Source organism: Gadus morhua, unplaced genomic scaffold (genome assembly GCF_902167405.1).
Source record: "Gadus morhua unplaced genomic scaffold, gadMor3.0, whole genome shotgun sequence".
Lineage (NCBI taxonomy): Eukaryota > Metazoa > Chordata > Actinopteri > Gadiformes > Gadidae > Gadus > Gadus morhua.
In genome coordinates, this window is record NW_021964145.1 from 294,605 (window position 1) to 300,604 (window position 6,000).

The window sequence follows — 6,000 nt, forward strand, 5'->3', positions numbered from 1 at the left end:
GAACACTGCCTCTTCTGTGAACTAGACAGTCACTATGACAGTCCCAGCCACAGCACCCCTCTCAGTTCAGGAGAAATGCTTCAGCAAATGATTGGGAAGACAACGAAAGAGGTCTGCAGTAACATGACATATTTCTGTTGATCCTTTAAACAGTCCCTTAAACATACACTGATTAACCTGTACAGTTGACAGCAGGATTCGAACCTGCGCGGGGAGACCCCAATGGATTTCTAGTCCATCACCTTAACCACACAGTTTCGACATTTCAATTCTCTATTATGTTCAAACATTAGCATTCTGCAACATTTTTGGTAGGTAAAGCATTGCGTGACCTCATTTTGTTTAATGATTCATTACACAGTAACATTCAGCAATGTTTCGTGATCGGATCATTTTTGACTTCTACCTTATAAAAGGGATTCAATCATAAACATCGCATCACCTACACTACAATTTGGAGATGCCGGGGATTGAACCCCGGACCTCATACATGCGCAGCATGCGCTCTACCACTGAGCTACATCCCCTTTTTATAATAATCAGTACATCTCCACTATCAATACCCGAAGCTTTGCTTAATGATACAGCCAATCAATAGGTTGACTTGCACTAGGCCATCCTAAGAGATGAAGATATTTGAACTGCCTGCTAAAAGCAGAGGTGGTAAACTGGTGTGGCAGATTTCAATCATGGAGCGGGGGATCCAATGGATTTCTAGTGCATCAGCTTAACCGCTTGGCCAGGACAATGGTGCTTATCGACCTCAAGTCTATCAGTTGTTCGAACAGTAACAGACTGCAACGCTTGAGGCTGTGGGATCAAATTGTGAAATAGTCCTACACCCTTGACCACAGCTTGCTTTGATCACATCTTAGTGATCGGACCTCAGCACTCCTACATGAGAAGCTTTACAGATGAGCCGAAAACAGATTACTTCAATTGTACATGTGGCAACCGATACATGAAAGTTTGCTTAACGATACAAGAGGGGAAATCGGTTATCGATTGGCAGTACGGTATCATACATTTCTTAGAGAAGTAGTCTGCGTACAGATGGCAGAACTGGCCAACGCTTGTCGGCAGGCCTGAATCTTCGTCGTGACGCAACAATGTTTTTCTCTTCTGTGGCTGTCAACACTTAGTGCATAAACGTACCGTACTCATATCAATGTGTTGACCGGCACTAGCTTTTGAGCGCACAAGCGCACAAAAGCGTGCGCATTTGAAATCGCACGCACTGATTAACCTGTATCGTTGACGACAACACAGTTTCAATTCTCTCACTTGTTTCGAACATTAGCAATCGGCAACATCTTTGGTAGGTTAAGCCTTACGTGACCTCATTTGATTAAAATAGCACTCACCTGACTTTTCTAGGGCAATCAAATGGAGGCCGGGTATTGAACCCGGGGCCTCATACATGCATAGCATGCTCTCGACCACTGAGCTACATCCCCTCAGCTCAAGAATTTTCATTTTAAGCCTGCTTCGGAACACACCAAGGGTTTTCTCGTCCGTGGCATTCAGCACCTGGACCTGACAACACTAGTCTTCGGATCTATCAGACCTTTAAATATTAACATTTTATGTTTGGAGAACATGTTGTCCAAAAAAATCGAATGCTAAGTGCCTTTCCAGATAATGCCAGATTTTAAATATGGCGCCTTCTACATGCTTAGATTAACATATTTGTACTGATTCATGCAGTTTCACCGTAATATGAGTATGTGTTGGCTAAGCAAGGGAATGATTGATCGTATTCAGATAAAACCGTTGTCGACAGGATTCGAACCTACGCGGGGAGACCCCAATGGATTTCTAGTCCATCGCCTTAACCACTCGGCCACGACAACACACTGTTAGAGTTCCAAGTCTCTGGCTTTTTGGAACAGGAAGAGTCTGGAACACTTAGGGTAGGTTAAGCCTTGCTTGATCTAATTTTGAAATAGTCTTCAAATTGACTGAAGCTAGCTTTGATCACATCTTGGAGACGGTAGGCATTGAACCTCAGGCCTTCTACATGAGAAGCATACGCTTTGCCATTGAGAGAAGTCCCCTGTGTTACTTCAATTGTACATCTGTAAAACCGATTCCTGAAGCTTTGCTTAACGATAGAAGGGACAAATAGGTCATCAGTTGGCACTAGGGTATCATACATTTTATAGAGAATTTTGCTTGCCTGCCGCCGTTGTCATTGATGGAAAGTCTATTGCATTGATGGATTGCAAGTTTACAACTGCAAGAAACACTTTTATCACATCTACACCAGATGATGCTGTTGCAAAAAGTGTAGGTACTGCTGGGAGTTGAACCCAGGGTACCTACACTTGGTTCCCTGGGTTCAACTCCCAGCAGTTTACAAGACGGGCGCTTCCACCAGCTAAGCCACAGTACCCCTATTGTTTTGTTTACTTGATACACCAATGAAAAAGGTCTCATGTAGCGTGGCCCGATCATGTGTTAAGCTATCAGAACTGGCGGCTTAAGGAATTCCAATTGAGTAGGTTACTTACATTATACAACTTACTGATGTGATTAGAACACTGCCTCTTCTGTGAACTAGACAGTCACTATGACAGTCCCAGCCACAGCACCCCTCTCAGTTCAGGAGAAATGCTTCAGCAAATGATTGGGAAGACAACGAAAGAGGTCTGCAGTAACATGACATATTTCTGTTGATCCTTTAAACAGTCCCTTAAACATACACTGATTAACCTGTACAGTTGACAGCAGGATTCTAACCTGCGCGGGGAGTCCCCAATGGATTTCTAGTCCATCACCTTAACCACACAGTTTCGACATTTCAATTCTCTATTATGTTCAAACATTAGCATTCTGCAACATTTTTGGTAGGTAAAGCATTGCGTGACCTCATTTTGTTTAATGATTCATTACACAGTAACATTCAGCAATGTTTCGTGATTGGATCATTTTTGACTTCTACCTTATAAAAGGGATTCAATCATAATCATCGCATCACCTACACTACAATTTGGAGATGCCGGGGATTAAACCCGGGACCTCATGCATGCGAAGCATGCGCTCTACCACTGAGCTACAACCCCTTTTTATAATAATCAGTACATCTCTACTATCAATACCCGAAGCTTTGCTTAATGATACAGCCAATCAATAGGTTGACTTGCACTAGGCCATCCTAAGAGATGAAGATATTTGGCCTGCCTGCTAAAAGCAGAGGTGGTAAACTGGTGTGGCAGATTTCAATCATGGAGCGGGGGATCCAATGGATTTCTAGTGCATCAGCTTAACCGCTTGGCCAGGACAATGGTGCTTATCGACCTCAAGTCTATCAGTTGTTCGAACAGTAACAGACTGCAACGCTTGAGGCTGTGGGATCAAATTGTGAAATAGTCCTACACCCTTGACCACAGCTTGCTTTGATCACATCTTAGTGATCGGACCTCAGCACTCCTACATGAGAAGCTTTACAGATGAGCCGAAAACAGATTACTTCAATTGTACATGTGGCAACCGATACATGAAAGTTTGCTTAACGATACAAGAGGGGAAATCGGTTATCGATTGGCAGTACGGTATCATACATTTCTTAGAGAAGTAGTCTGCGTACAGATGGCAGAACTGGCCAACGCTTGTCGGCAGGCCTGAATCTTCGTCGTGACGCAACAATGTTTTTCTCTTCTGTGGCTGTCAACACTTAGTGCATAAACGTACCGTACTCATATCAATGTGTTGACCGGCACTAGCTTTTGAGCGCACAAGCGCACAAAAGCGTGCGCATTTGAAATCGCACGCACTGATTAACCTGTATCGTTGACGACAACACAGTTTCAATTCTCTCACTTGTTTCGAACATTAGCAATCGGCAACATCTTTGGTAGGTTAAGCCTTACGTGACCTCATTTGATTAAAATAGCACTCACCTGACTTTTCTAGGGCAATCAAATGGAGGCCGGGTATTGAACCCGGGGCCTCATACATGCATAGCATGCTCTCGACCACTGAGCTACATCCCCTCAGCTCAAGAATTTTCATTTTAAGCCTGCTTCGGAACACACCAAGGGTTTTCTCGTCCGTGGCATTCAGCACCTGGACCTGACAACACTAGTCTTCGGATCTATCAGACCTTTAAATATTAACATTTTATGTTTGGAGAACATGTTGTCCAAAAAAATCGAATGCTAAGTGCCTTTCCAGATAATGCCAGATTTTAAATATGGCACCTTCTACATGCTTAGATTAACATATTTGCACTGATTCATGCAGTTTCACCGTAATATGAGTATGTGTTGGCTAAACAAGGGAATGATTGATCGTATTCAGATAGAACCGTTGTCGGCAGGATTCGAACCTGCGCGGGGAGACCCCAATGGATTTCTAGTCCATCGCCTTAACCACTCGGCCACGACAACACACTTTTAGAGTTCCAAGTCTCTGGCTTTTTGGAACAGGAAGAGTCTGGAACACTTAGGGTAGGTTAAGCCTTGCTTGATCTAATTTTGAAATAGTCTTCAAATTGACTGAAGCCAGCTTTGATCACATCTTGGAGACGGCAGGCATTGAACCTCAGGCCTTCTACATGAGAAGCATACGCTTTGCCGTTGAGAGAAGTCCCCTGTGTTACTTCAATTGTACATCTGTAAAACCGATTCCTGAAGCTTTGCTTAACGATAGAAGGGACAAATAGGTCATCAGTTGACACTAGGGTATCATACATTTTATAGAGAATTTGGCTTGCCTGCCGCCGCTGTCATTGATGGAAAGTCTATTGCATTGATGGATTGCAAGTTTACAACTGCAAGAAACACTTTTATCACATCTACACCAGATGATGCTGTTGCAAAAAGTGTAGGTACTGCTGGGAGTTGAACCCAGGGTCTCCAGTTTACAAGACAGGCGCTTTCACCAGCTAAGCCACAGTACCCCTAATGTTTTGTTTACTTGATACACCAATGAAAAAGGTCTCATGTAGCGTGGCCCGATCATGTGTTAAGCTATCAGAACTGGCGGCTAAAGGAATTCCAATTGAGTAGGTTACTTACATTATACAACTTACTGATGTGATTAGAACACTGCCCCTTCTGTGAACTAGACAGTCACTATGACAGTCCCAGCCACAGCACCCCTCTCAGTTCAGGAGAAATGCTTCAGCAAATGATTGGGAAGACAACGAAAGAGGTCTGCAGTAACATGACATATTTCTGTTGATCCTTTAAACAGTCCCTTAAACATACACTGATTAACCTGTACAGTTGACAGCAGGATTCGAACCTGTGCGGGGAGACCCCAATGGATTTCTACTCCATCACCTTAACCACACAGTTTCGACATTTCAATTCTCTATTATGTTCAAACATTAGCATTCTGCAACATTTTTGGTAGGTAAAGCATTGCGTGACCTCATTTTGTTTAATGATTCATTACACAGTAACATTCAGCAATGTTTCGTGATCGGATCATTTTTGACTTCTACCTTATAATAGGGATTCATTCATAATCATCGCATCACCTACACTACAATTTGGAGATGCCGGGGATTGAACCCGGGACCTCATACATGCGAAGCATGCGCTCTACCACTGAGCTACATCCCCTTTTTATAATAATCAGTACATCTCTACTATCAATACCCGAAGCTTTGCTTAATGATACAGCCAATCAATAGGTTGACTTGCACTAGGCCATCCTAAGAGATGAAGATATTTGGCCTGCCTGCTAAAAGCAGAGGTGGTAAACTGGTGTGGCAGATTTCAATCATGGAGCGGGGGATCCAATGGATTTCTAGTGCATCAGCTTAACCGCTTGGCCAGGACAATGGTGCTTATCGACCTCAAGTCTATCAGTTGTTCGAACAGTAACAGACTGCAACGCTTGAGGCTGTGGGATCAAATTGTGAAATAGTCCTACACCCTTGACCACAGCTTCCTTTTTTTTTTTTTTTTTTTATACTTTATTTTTCGTTTCATATATGTGAACAACAAACAAGCAAACAAACAAACAAAAGAGGGCTAGGACATGACA

The 6,000-nt window shown here is 43.1% G+C and overlaps 6 non-coding genes across 6 annotated transcripts; all 6 read right to left on the bottom strand.

Moving 5' to 3' along the window:
- Window positions 1-455: 455 nt before the first annotated feature.
- Window positions 456-527, bottom strand: trnaa-cgc (transfer RNA alanine (anticodon CGC)). The gene has a single exon. It is a non-coding gene; the product is annotated as a tRNA-Ala (tRNA).
- A 1,244-nt stretch (window positions 528-1,771) lies between these two features.
- On the bottom strand, window positions 1,772-1,853 carry trnas-aga (transfer RNA serine (anticodon AGA)). Its single transcript has one exon. It is a non-coding gene; the product is annotated as a tRNA-Ser (tRNA).
- A 1,140-nt stretch (window positions 1,854-2,993) lies between these two features.
- trnaa-cgc (transfer RNA alanine (anticodon CGC)) lies at window positions 2,994-3,065 on the bottom strand. The gene has a single exon. It is a non-coding gene; the product is annotated as a tRNA-Ala (tRNA).
- A 1,244-nt stretch (window positions 3,066-4,309) lies between these two features.
- trnas-aga (transfer RNA serine (anticodon AGA)) lies at window positions 4,310-4,391 on the bottom strand. Its single transcript has one exon. It is a non-coding gene; the product is annotated as a tRNA-Ser (tRNA).
- A 438-nt stretch (window positions 4,392-4,829) lies between these two features.
- Window positions 4,830-4,903, bottom strand: trnat-ugu (transfer RNA threonine (anticodon UGU)). Its single transcript has one exon. It is a non-coding gene; the product is annotated as a tRNA-Thr (tRNA).
- Window positions 4,904-5,501: 598 nt separating this feature from the next.
- Window positions 5,502-5,573, bottom strand: trnaa-cgc (transfer RNA alanine (anticodon CGC)). Its single transcript has one exon. It is a non-coding gene; the product is annotated as a tRNA-Ala (tRNA).
- Between the last annotated feature and the right edge of the window lie 427 nt (window positions 5,574-6,000).